Consider the following 15,151-nt stretch of genomic DNA (forward strand, 5'->3'; position numbering starts at 1 on the left):
GGATTTGTATAAAACTTGATGGATTTATTGGATGTGTGACAATGACGAATTGATTACATTTTGGATGGATTTGGGTAAAACTTGATGGATTTATTGGATGTGTGACAATGACGAATTGATTACATTTTGGATGGATTTGTATAAAACTTGATGGATTTATTGGATGTGTGACAATGACGAATTGATTACATTTTGGATGGATTTGTATAAAACTTGATGGATTTATTGGATGTGTGACAATGACGAATTGATTACATTTTGGATGGATTTGGGTAAAACTTGATGGATTTATTGGATGTGTGACAATGACGAATTGATTACATTTTGGATGGATTTGTATAAAACTTGATGGATTTATTGGATGTATGACATGGACGAATTAATTACATTTTGGATGGATTTGGATAAAACTTGATGGATTTATTGGATGTGTGACAATGACGAATTGATTACATTTTGGATGGATTTGTATAAAACTTGATGGATTTATTGGATGTGTGACAATGACGAATTGATTACATTTTGGATGGATTTGGATAAAACTTGATGGATTTATTGGATATTTGACAATGACGAATTGATTACATTTTGGATGGATTTGTATAAAACTTGATGGATTTATTGGATGTGTGACATTTACGAATTGATTACATTTTGGATGGATTTGTATAAAACTTGATGGATTTATTGGATGTGTGACAATGACGAATTGATTACATTTTGGATGGATTTGTATAAAACTTGATGGATTTATTGGATGTGTGACAATGACGAATTGATTACATTTTGGATGGATTTGGATAAAACTTGATGGATTTATTGGATGTGTGACAATGACGAATTGATTACATTTTGGATGGATTTGTATAAAACTTGATGGATTTATTGGATGTGTGACATGGACGAATTGATTACATTTTGGATGGATTTGTATAAAACTTGATGGATTTATTGGATGTGTGACATGGACGAATTGATTACATTTTGGATGGATTTGGATAAAACTTGATGGATTTATTGGATGTGTGACAATGACGAATTGATTACATTTTGGATGGATTTGTATAAAACTTGATGGATTTATTGGATGTGTGACAATGACGAATTGATTACATTTTGGATGGATTTGGATAAAACTTGATGGATATATTGGATGTGTGACAATGACGAATTGAGTACATTTTGGATGGATTTGTATAAAACTTGATGGATTTATTGGATGTGTGACAATGACGAATTGATTACATTTTGGATGGATTTGTATAAAACTTGATGGATTTATTGGATGTGTGACAATGACGAATTGATTACATTTTGGATGGATTTGTATAAAACTTGATGGATTTATTGGATGTGTGACAATGACGAATTGATTACATTTTGGATGGATTTGGGTAAAACTTGATGGATTTATTGGATGTGTGACAATGACGAATTGATTACATTTTGGATGGATTTGTATAAAACTTGATGGATTTATTGGATGTGTGACATGGACGAATTGATTACATTTTGGATGGATTTGGATAAAACTTGATGGATTTATTGGATGTGTGACAATGACGAATTGATTACATTTTGGATGGATTTGTATAAAACTTGATGGATTTATTGGATGTGTGACAATGACGAATTGATTACATTTTGGATGGATTTGGATAAAACTTGATGGATTTATTGGATATGTGACAATGACGAATTGATTACATTTTGGATGGATTTGTATAAAACTTGATGGATTTATTGGATGTGTGACATTGACGAATTGATTACATTTTGGATGGATTTGTATAAAACTTGATGGATTTATTGGATGTGTGACAATGACGAATTGATTACATTTTGGATGGATTTGTATAAAACTTGATGGATTTATTGGATGTGTGACAATGACGAATTGATTACATTTTGGATGGATTTGGATAAAACTTGATGGATTTATTGGATGTGTGACAATGACGAATTGATTACATTTTGGATGGATTTGTATAAAACTTGATGGATTTATTGGATGTGTGACATGGACGAATTGATTACATTTTGGATGGATTTGGATAAAACTTGATGGATTTATTGGATGTGTGACAATGACGAATTGATTACATTTTGGATGGATTTGTATAAAACTTGATGGATTTATTGGATGTGTGACAATGACGAATTGATTACATTTTGGATGGATTTGGATAAAACCTGATGGATTTATTGGATATGTGACAATGACGAATTGATTACATTTTGGATGGATTTGTATAAAACTTGATGGATTTATTGGATGTGTGACATTGACGAATTGATTACATTTTGGATGGATTTGTATAAAACTTGATGGATTTATTGGATGTGTGACAATGACGAATTGATTACATTTTGGATGGATTTGGATAAAACTTGATGGATTTATTGGATGTGTGACAATGACGAATTGATTACATTTTGGATGGATTTGTATAAAACTTGATGGATTTATTGGATGTGTGACATGGACGAATTGATTACATTTTGGATGGATTTGGATAAAACTTGATGGATTTATTGGATGTGTGACAATGACGAATTGATTACATTTTGGATGGATTTGTATAAAACTTGATGGATTTATTGGATGTGTGACAATGACGAATTGATTACATTTTGGATGGATTTGGATAAAACTTGATGGATTTATTGGATGTGTGACAATGACGAATTGAGTACATTTTGGATGGATTTGTATAAAACTTGATGGATTTATTGGATGTGTGACAATGACGAATTGATTACATTTTGGATGGATTTGTATAAAACTTGATGGATTTATTGGATGTGTGACAATGACGAATTGATTACATTTTGGATGGATTTGTATAAAACTTGATGGATTTATTGGATGTGTGACAATGACGAATTGATTACATTTTGGATGGATTTGGATAAAACTTGATGGATTTATTGGATGTGTGACAATGACGAATTGATTACATTTTGGATGGATTTGTGTAAAACTTGATGGATTTATTGGATGTGTGACATGGACGAATTGATTACATTAGGATGGATTTGGATAAAATCTGATGGATTTATTGGATGTGTGACAATGACGAATTGATTACATTTTGGATGGATTTGTATAAAACTTGATGGATTTATTGGATGTGTGACAATGACGAATTGATTACATTTTGGATGGATTTGGATAAAACTTGATGGATTTATTGGATGTGTGACAATGACGAATTGAGTACATTTTGGATGGATTTGTATAAAACTTGATGGATTTATTGGATGTGTGACAATGACGAATTGATTACATTTTGGATGGATTTGTATAAAACTTGATGGATTTATTGGATGTGTGACAATGACGAATTGATTACATTTTGGATGGATTTGGGTAAAACTTGATGGATTTATTGGATGTGTGACAATGACGAATTGATTACATTTTGGATGGATTTGTATAAAACTTGATGGATTTATTGGATGTGTGACATGGACGAATTGATTACATTTTGGATGGATTTGGATAAAACTTGATGGATTTATTGGATGTGTGACAATGACGAATTGATTACATTTTGGATGGATTTGTATAAAACTTGATGGATTTATTGGATGTGTGACAATGACGATTGATTACATTTTGGATGGATTTGGATAAAACTTGATGGATTTATTGGATATGTGACAATGACGAATTGATTACATTTTGGATGGATTTGTATAAAACTTGATGGATTTATTGGATGTGTGACATTGACGAATTGATTACATTTTGGATGGATTTGTATAAAACTTGATGGATTTATTGGATGTGTGACAATGACGAATTGATTACATTTTGGATGGATTTGTATAAAACTGGATGGATTTATTGGATGTGTGACATGGACGAATTGATTACATTAGGATGGATTTGGATAAAACCTGATGGATTTATTGGATGTGTGACAATGACGAATTGATTACATTTTGGAAGGATTTGTATAAAACTTGATGGATTTATTGGATGTGTGACAATGACGAATTGATTACATTTTGGATGGATTTTTTTTTTTTTTTTTGTTTTTTTTTTGTATACAAGATCGAGGCTCGTGAAAGAGCGAACATTAATCACACAGAAAGACAAACCGACACATAAAACATATAACATAGGGAGCGGTAGACAAGATGGGGAGAGAGGGGGAAGGACACAAACACAACATTTGAGAGCAGGGACCGAGAGACATGGAGACATCGAGAGATCTGAGAGAGGGCGAGGGCTTTGGGGGGGGGGGGGCGTGGGAAGGGGGCAGTGGGAGAGGTATAAAACATATGGACACTGCCAGGACTTCCAGGAAAGAAGTTGGAATTTCAAACAAGGTGGATCTGGGGTGAATTAGCGGGGGTAGAAAAGATCAAGGTTTTGGATGGGGGAAGATAAGAGATGGTGGTGAACAGCTGTTTTAAAGACCTGGAGGGAGGAGTGGGATTGAAGGGAGTGAGGGAGTTTGTTCCAGAGGCGGGAGAAAAGAGGAATGAAAGAGTGAAGGTGAGCGGAGAGCCGAGATTTCGGCAGTTTAACCATCAGAGGCTGGCAGATCTTGTGCGACCTGTAGGAATATTTGGGGGACAGAGCACAGAGAGAGCTGGGGGTGCGAGGCCGGAGAGGAGTCGGTAGAAGACAGAAAGACCACCTACCTGCCTGCGGTGAGTGAGTGAAAGGCCCTCAGAGATAGCTTCATCGCGGGAGATTCCAATAATTCTGAAAGCTTTGGTTTCAACAGCGTGAAGCCGAGCTAGGTGTGAGGCAGGAGCACCGGCCCATAGGGGAGAACAGTATTCCATTGAGCTGCGGATGAAAGCCTTGTATGTGGTGAGGAGCTCAGGTGTGCCGAGGAAGGACTTCGCACGACGGAGGATGCCCAGTCGGCGACTGGCTTTGGAGGCCAGCTTGGAAATGTGGTTTTCCCAAGAAAGATCATGGCAGATAGTGAGACCCAAAATCTTGAGCGACAGAACTTCTTGGAGAGGATTGTTGAGAAAGTAGATGGGAGGGTTGTCCAGTCGATCTTTTCGGAGAGACATAGTAAGAGTGTGAGATTTGTCAGGATTGAAAGACATGTTCCACTTGTTTGACCAGTCTGTGATTTTGTCCAGGTCTTCAGAGAGTGAGGAGGCAGCAGACTGCCGATCTGAGGGATGAGGAATGGAGCGGCAGAGAGTGGAGTCATCAGCAAAGAGATAGAGAGGATTTTCGAGAGAGTCAGAGAGATCATTGATGAAGACCAGAAAAAGCACGGGGCCCAGAACACTGCCTTGGGGAACTCCAGCCTGAACAGGAAGAGGAGATGAGAGAAACCCATTCAGGGCCACACGTTGACGACGACTAGAGAGGAAGTCCGCCAGCCATGCGTGGAGATTTCCATGGATACCAAAGGAGGAGAGTTTGGTGAGCAGAGCGGGGTGCCAGACCGTGTCGAAGGCACGTGATATGTCGAGGGAGACAGCTCTAATTTCCTGTTTGGCATTGAGGACCTCCATCCATTGTTGAGACAGCACAAGCAGCATGTCCAGAGTAGAGTGACCTGGTCTGAAACCAAATTGATGATCAGAGATCAAGCCATTGGAGAAGAGGAAAGATTTCATATCAGAAGCAATGATGGATTCCATGACTTTGCTGATAATTGGGAGAAGGCTGATTGGTCTGTAGTTGCTAGGATCTGTTTTTGCACCTTTTTTGTGCAAAGCGGTGATGTTGGCTGATTTCCAAGCAGATGGCAGTTGACCTTGAGCAAAAGAGAGGGTGAAGAGAACAGAGAGAGGGTGAGATAGAGCAGCAGAGCAGGATTTTAGGACCCGTGGGCTGATGCCGTCGGGTCCAGTTGCAGAATCAGAGTCGAGGGTTGACAGAAACTTTTCCACCTTGTCAGGAGGAAAGGACACGGAGTCCAGGAGCAGCAGGGTACGACTGGGTATGGTGGGTACAGAGAGGGATGGGTTTGGGACACAAGATTTAGAGGCAAACACAGAGTTGAGGCATTCAGCTTTTTCACGTGCGGAGTCAGCTGTGTAGCCGTTTGAGGTAAGGGAGGGGATGGAGGGGGAACAAACACCAGAAACGGATTTGACCAGACGCCACCAGGATTTGGAAGAGGGAGACAGATAAGAGAGTTCGGTCTTGAGAACGGAGAGATATTGTTTCCTGGCTCTCCTGAGGGTGGACACACACTTGTTTCGGGCTTTGTGAAAGGAAATGAGATTTCCTTCCGTTGGATTTGCTTTCCAGGAGACGAAGGCAAGTTGTTTCTGGGCAACAGCCTCACCACAAGATTCCGTGTACCATGGACGGGAGGAAGGGTATGACAACTGAAGACGAGATGGGATAAATCTGTGCATGAGAGAGAGCAATTTACTTTGGAAGAATTCCCAGGATGAGTTGATGTCAGAGGTGGTAGAGATGGGAGACCAGTCCAGATGATTGATGGCTGCTTGAAGACCGTGCCAGTTGGCCTGAGTGAAATGCCAGACTCGTCGACGCTGAGCAAGGATTTGGATAAAACTTGATGGATTTATTGGATGTGTGACAATGACGAATTGAGTACATTTTGGATGGATTTGTATAAAACTTGATGGATTTATTGGATGTGTGACAATGACGAATTGATTACATTTTGGATGGATTTGTATAAAACTTGATGGATTTATTGGATGTGTGACAATGACGAATTGATTACATTTTGGATGGATTTGGGTAAAACTTGATGGATTTATTGGATGTGTGACAATGACGAATTGATTACATTTTGGATGGATTTGTATAAAACTTGATGGATTTATTGGATGTGTGACATGGAAGAATTGATTACATTTTGGATGGATTTGGATAAAACTTGATGGATTTATTGGATGTGTGACAATGACGAATTGATTACATTTTGGATGGATTTGTATAAAACTTGATGGATTTATTGGATGTGTGACAATGACGATTGATTACATTTTGGATGGATTTGGATAAAACTTGATGGATTTATTGGATATGTGACAATGACGAATTGATTACATTTTGGATGGATTTGTATAAAACTTGATGGATTTATTGGATGTGTGACATTGACGAATTGATTACATTTTGGATGGATTTGTATAAAACTTGATGGATTTATTGGATGTGTGACAATGACGAATTGATTACATTTTGGATGGATTTGTATAAAACTTGATGGATTTATTGGAAGTGTGACAATGACGAATTGATTACATTTTGGATGGATTTGTATAAAACTTGATGGATTTATTGGATGTGTGACAATGACGAATTGATTACATTTTGGATGGATTTGGGTAAAACTTGATGGATTTATTGGATGTGTGACAATGATGAATTGATTACATTTTGGATGGATTTGTATAAAACTTGATGGATTTATTGGATGTGTGACATGGACGAATTGATTACATTTTGGATGGATTTGGATAAAACTTGATGGATTTATTGGATGTGTGACAATGACGAATTGATTACATTTTGGATGGATTTGTATAAAACTTGATGGATTTATTGGATGTGTGACAATGACGAATTGATTACATTTTGGATGGATTTGGATAAAACTTGATGGATTTATTGGATATGTGACAATGACGAATTGATTACATTTTGGATGGATTTGTATAAAACTTGATGGATTTATTGGATGTGTGACATTGACGAATTGATTACATTTTGGATGGATTTGTATAAAACTTGATGGATTTATTGGATGTGTGACAATGACGAATTGATTACATTTTGGATGGATTTGTATAAAACTTGATGGATTTATTGGATGTGTGACAATGACGAATTGATTACATTTTGGATGGATTTTTTATAAAACTTGATGGATTTATTGGATGTGTGACAATGACGAATTGATTACATTTTGGATGGATTTGTATAAAACTTGATGGATTTATTGGATGTGTGACATGGACGAATTGATTACATTTTGGATGGATTTGGATAAAACTTGATGGATTTATTGGATGTGTGACAATGACGAATTGATTACATTTTGGATGGATTTGTATAAAACTTGATGGATTTATTGGATGTGTGACAATGACGAATTGATTACATTTTGGATGGATTTGGATAAAACTTGATGGATTTATTGGATATGTGACAATGACGAATTGATTACATTTTGGATGGATTTGTATAAAACTTGATGGATTTATTGGATGTGTGACATTGACGAATTGATTACATTTTGGATGGATTTTTATAAAACTTGATGGATTTATTGGATGTGTGACAATGACGAATTGATTACATTTTGGATGGATTTGGATAAAACTTGATGGATTTATTGGATGTGTGACAATGACGAATTGATTACATTTTGGATGGATTTGTATAAAACTTTTTGGATTTATTGGATGTGTGACATGGACGAATTGATTACATTTTGGATGGATTTGGATAAAACTTGATGGATTTATTGGATGTGTGACAATGACGAATTGATTACATTTTGGATGGATTTGTATAAAACTTGATGGATTTATTGGATGTGTGACAATGACGAATTGATTACATTTTGGATGGATTTGCATAAAACTTGATGGATATATTGGATGTGTGACAATGACGAATTGAGTACATTTTGGATGGATTTGTATAAAACTTGATGGATTTATTGGATGTGTGACAATGACGAATTGATTACATTTTGGATGGATTTGTATAAAACTTGATGGATTTATTGGATGTGTGACAATGACGAATTGATTACATTTTGGATGGATTTGTATAAAACTTGATGGATTTATTGGATGTGTGACAATGACGAATTGATTACATTTTGGATGGATTTGGGTAAAACTTGATGGATTTATTGGATGTGTGACAATGACGAATTGATTACATTTTGGATGGATTTGTATAAAACTTGATGGATTTATTGGATGTATGACATGGACGAATTAATTACATTTTGGATGGATTTGGATAAAACTTGATGGATTTATTGGATGTGTGACAATGACGAATTGATTACATTTTGGATGGATTTGTATAAAACTTGATGGATTTATTGGATGTGTGACAATGACGAATTGATTACATTTTGGATGGATTTGGATAAAACTTGATGGATTTATTGGATATGTGACAATGACGAATTGATTACATTTTGGATGGATTTGTATAAAACTTGATGGATTTATTGGATGTGTGACATTGACGAATTGATTACATTTTGGATGGATTTGTATAAAACTTGATGGATTTATTGGATGTGTGACAATGACGAATTGATTACATTTTGGATGGATTTGTATAAAACTTGATGGATTTATTGGATGTGTGACAATGACGAATTGATTACATTTTGGATGGATTTGGATAAAACTTGATGGATTTATTGGATGTGTGACAATGACGAATTGATTACATTTTGGATGGATTTGTATAAAACTTGATGGATTTATTGGATGTGTGACATGGACGAATTGATTACATTTTGGATGGATTTGTATAAAACTTGATGGATTTATTGGATGTGTGACAATGACGAATTGATTACATTTTGGATGGATTTGGATAAAACTTGATGGATTTATTGGATGTGTGACAATGACGAATTGATTACATTTTGGATGGATTTGTATAAAACTTGATGGATTTATTGGATGTGTGACATGGACGAATTGATTACATTTTGGATGGATTTGGATAAAACTTGATGGATTTATTGGATGTGTGACAATGACGAATTGATTACATTTTGGATGGATTTGTATAAAACTTGATGGATTTATTGGATGTGTGACATGGACGAATTGATTACATTTTGGATGGATTTGGATAAAACTTGATGGATTTATTGGATGTGTGACAATGACGAATTGATTACATTTTGGATGGATTTGTATAAAACTTGATGGATTTATTGGATGTGTGACAATGACGAATTGATTACATTTTGGATGGATTTGGATAAAACTTGATGGATATATTGGATGTGTGACAATGACGAATTGAGTACATTTTGGATGGATTTGTATAAAACTTGATGGATTTATTGGATGTGTGACAATGACGAATTGATTACATTTTGGATGGATTTGTATAAAACTTGATGGATTTATTGGATGTGTGACAATGACGAATTGTTTACATTTTGGATGGATTTGTATAAAACTTGATGGATTTATTGGATGTGTGACAATGACGAATTGATTACATTTTGGATGGATTTGGGTAAAACTTGATGGATTTATTGGATGTGTGACAATGACGAATTGATTACATTTTGGATGGATTTGTATAAAACTTGATGGATTTATTGGATGTGTGACATGGACGAATTGATTACATTTTGGATGGATTTGGATAAAACTTGATGGATTTATTGGATGTGTGACAATGACGAATTGATTACATTTTGGATGGATTTGTATAAAACTTGATGGATTTATTGGATGTGTGACAATGAGAAATTGATTACATTTTGGATGGATTTGGATAAAACTTGATGGATTTATTGGATGTGTGACAATGACGAATTGATTACATTTTGGATGGATTTGTATAAAACTTGATGGATTTATTGGATGTGTGACATGGACGAATTGATTACATTTTGGATGGATTTGGATAAAACTTGATGGATTTATTGGATGTGTGACAATGACGAATTGATTACATTTTGGATGGATTTGTATAAAACTTGATGGATTTATTGGATGTGTGACAATGACGAATTGATTACATTTTGGATGGATTTGGATAAAACTTGATGGATTTATTGGATGTGTGATAATGACGAATTGAGTACATTTTGGATGGATTTGTATAAAACTTGATGGATTTATTGGATGTGTGACAATGACGAATTGATTACATTTTGGATGGATTTGTATAAAACTTGATGGATTTATTGGATGTGTGACAATGACGAATTGATTACATTTTGGATGGATTTGTATAAAACTTGATGGATTTATTGGATTGTTGACAATGACGAATTGATTACATTTTGGATGGATTTGGATAAAACTTGATGGATTTATTGGATGTGTGACAATGACGAATTGATTACATTTTGGATGGATTTGTATAAAACTTGATGGATTTATTGGATGTGTGACAATGACGAATTGATTACATTAGGATGGATTTGGGTAAAACTTGATGGATTTATTGGATGTGTGACAATGACGAATTGATTACATTTTGGATGGATTTGTATAAAACTTGATGGATTTATTGGATGTGTGACATGGACGAATTGATTACATTTTGGATGGATTTGGATAAAACTTGATGGATTTATTGGATGTGTGACAATGACGAATTGATTACATTTTGGATGGATTTGTATAAAACTTGATGGATTTATTGGATGTGTGACAATGACGATTGATTACATTTTGGATGGATTTGGATAAAACTTGATGGATTTATTGGATATGTGACAATGACGAATTGATTACATTTTGGATGGATTTGTATAAAACTTGATGGATTTATTGGATGTGTGACATTGACGAATTGATTACATTTTGGATGGATTTGTATAAAACTTGATGGATTTATTGGATGTGTGACAATGACGAATTGATTACATTTTGGATGGATTTGTATAAAACTTGATGGATTTATTGGATGTGTGACAATGACGAATTGATTACATTTTGGATGGATTTGTATAAAACTTGATGGATTTATTGGATGTGTGACAATGACGAATTGATTACATTTTGGATGGATTTGTATAAAACTTGATGGATTTATTGGATGTGTGACATTGACGAATTGATTACATTTTGGATGGATTTGTATAAAACTTGATGGATTTATTGGATGTGTGACATTTTTTTTTTTTTTTTTTTTTTGACGAATTGACGAATTGATTACATTTTGGATGGATTTGGATAAAACTTGATGGATTTATTGGATGTGTGACAATGACGAATTGAGTACATTTTGGATGGATTTGTATAAAACTTGATGGATTTATTGGATGTGTGACAATGACGAATTGATTACATTTTGGATGGATTTGTATAAAATTTGATGGATTTATTGGATGTGTGACAATGACGAATTGATTACATTTTGGATGGATTTGGATAAAACTTGATGGATTTATTGGATGTGTGACAATGACGAATTGATTACATTTTGGATGGATTTGTATAAAACTTGATGGATTTATTGGATGTGTGACATGGACGAATTGATTACATTTTGGATGGATTTGGATAAAACTTGATGGATTTATTGGATGTGTGACAATGACGAATTGATTACATTTTGGATGGATTTGTATAAAACTTGATGGATTTATTGGATGTGTGACAATGACGAATTGATTACATTTTGGATGGATTTGGATAAAACTTGATGGATTTATTGGATATGTGACAATGACGAATTGATTACATTTTGGATGGATTTGTATAAAACTTGATGGATTTATTGGATGTGTGACAATGACGAATTGATTACATTTTGGATGGATTTGGATAAAACTTGATGGATTTATTGGATGTGTGACAATGACGAATTGATTACATTTTGGATGGATTTGTATAAAACTTGATGGATTTATTGGATGTGTGACATGGACGAATTGATTACATTTTGGATGGATTTGGATAAAACTTGATGGATTTATTGGATGTGTGACAATGACGAATTGATTACATTTTGGATGGATTTGTATAAAACTTGATGGATTTATTGGATGTGTGACAATGACGAATTGATTACATTTTGGATGGATTTGGATAAAACTTGATGGATTTATTGGATGTGTGACAATGACGAATTGAGTACATTTTGGATGGATTTGTATAAAACTTGATGGATTTATTGGATGTGTGACAATGACGAATTGATTACATTTTGGATGGATTTGTATAAAACTTGATGGATTTATTGGATGTGTGACAATGACGAATTGATTACATTTTGGATGGATTTGTATAAAACTTGATGGATTTATTGGATGTGTGACAATGACGAATTGATTACATTTTGGATGGATTTGGATAAAACTTGATGGATTTATTGGATGTGTGACAATGACGAATTGATTACATTTTGGATGGATTTGTATAAAACTTGATGGATTTATTGGATGTGTGACATGGACGAATAGATTACATTAGGATGGATTTGGATAAAACCTGATGGATTTATTGGATGTGTGACAATGACGAATTGATTACATTTTGGATGGATTTGTATAAAACTTGATGGATTTATTGGATGTGTGACAATGACGAATTGATTACATTTTGGATGGATTTGGATAAAACTTGATGGATTTATTGGATGTGTGACAATGACAAATTGAGTACATTTTGGATGGATTTGTATAAAACTTGATGGATTTATTGGATGTGTGACAATGACGAATTGATTACATTTTGGATGGATTTGTATAAAACTTGATGGATTTATTGGATGTGTGACAATGACGAATTGATTACATTTTGGATGGATTTGGGTAAAACTTGATGGATTTATTGGATGTGTGACAATGACGAATTGATTACATTTTGGATGGATTTGTATAAAACTTGATGGATTTATTGGATGTGTGACATGGACGAATTGATTACATTTTGGATGGATTTGGATAAAACTTGATGGATTTATTGGATGTGTGACAATGACGAATTGATTACATTTTGGATGGATTTGTATAAAACTTGATGGATTTATTGGATGTGTGACAATGACGATTGATTACATTTTGGATGGATTTGGATAAAACTTGATGGATTTATTGGATATGTGACAATGACGAATTGATTACATTTTGGATGGATTTGTATAAAACTTGATGGATTTATTGGATGTGTGACATTGACGAATTGATTACATTTTGGATGGATTTGTATAAAACTTGATGGATTTATTGGATGTGTGACAATGACGAATTGATTACATTTTGGATGGATTTGTATAAAACTTGATGGATTTATTGGATGTGTGACAATGACGAATTGATTACATTTTGGATGGATTTGTATAAAACTTGATGGATTTATTGGATGTGTGACAATGACGAATTGATTACATTTTGGATGGATTTGTATAAAACTTGATGGATTTATTGGATGTGTGACATTGACGAATTGATTACATTTTGGATGGATTTGTATAAAACTTGATGGATTTATTGGATGTGTGACATTGACGAATTGATTACATTTTGGATGGATTTGGATAAAACTTGATGGATTTATTGGATGTGTGACAATGACGAATTGAGTACATTTTGGATGGATTTGTATAAAACTTGATGGATTTATTGGATGTGTGACAATGACGAATTGATTACATTTTGGATGGATTTGTATAAAATTTGATGGATTTATTGGATGTGTGACAATGACGAATTGATTACATTTTGGATGGATTTGGATAAAACTTGATGGATTTATTGGATGTGTGACAATGACGAATTGATTACATTTTGGATGGATTTGTATAAAACTTGATGGATTTATTGGATGTGTGACATGGACGAATTGATTACATTTTGGATGGATTTGGATAAAACTTGATGGATTTATTGGATGTGTGACAATGACGAATTGATTACATTTTGGATGGATTTGTATAAAACTTGATGGATTTATTGGATGTGTGACAATGACGAATTGATTACATTTTGGATGGATTTGGATAAAACTTGATGGATTTATTGGATATGTGACAATGACGAATTGATTACATTTTGGATGGATTTGTATAAAACTTGATGGATTTATTGGATGTGTGACATTGACGAATTGATTACATTTTGGATGGATTTGTATAAAACTTGATGGATTTATTGGATGTGTGACAATGACGAATTGATTACATTTTGGATGGATTTGGATAAAACTTGATGGATTTTTTGGATGTGTGACAATGACGAATTGATTACATTTTGGATGGATTTGTATAAAACTTGATGGATTTATTGGATGTGTGACATGGACGAATTGATTACATTTTGGATGGATTTGGATAAAACTTGATGGATTTATTGGATGTGTGACAATGACGAATTGATTACATTTTGGATGGATTTGTATAAAACTTGATGGATTTATTGGATGTGTGACAATGACGAATTGATTACATTTTGGATGGATTTGGATAAAACTTGATGGATTTATTGGATGTGTGACA

The 15,151-nt window shown here is 34.2% G+C and overlaps 1 protein-coding gene across 1 annotated transcript in view; it reads left to right on the forward strand.

Annotated features, from left to right (window-relative positions):
* The window catches only part of LOC137429779 (cyclin-dependent kinase-like 1), a 104,351-nt gene that overhangs the window by 43,629 nt on the left and 45,571 nt on the right, over positions 1 to 15,151 (forward strand). The gene's annotated exons all lie outside the window — the stretch shown is intronic.

This window comes from Myxine glutinosa, chromosome 6 (genome assembly GCF_964187855.1).
Source record: "Myxine glutinosa chromosome 6, kmMyxGlut1.1, whole genome shotgun sequence".
Lineage (NCBI taxonomy): Eukaryota > Metazoa > Chordata > Myxini > Myxiniformes > Myxinidae > Myxine > Myxine glutinosa.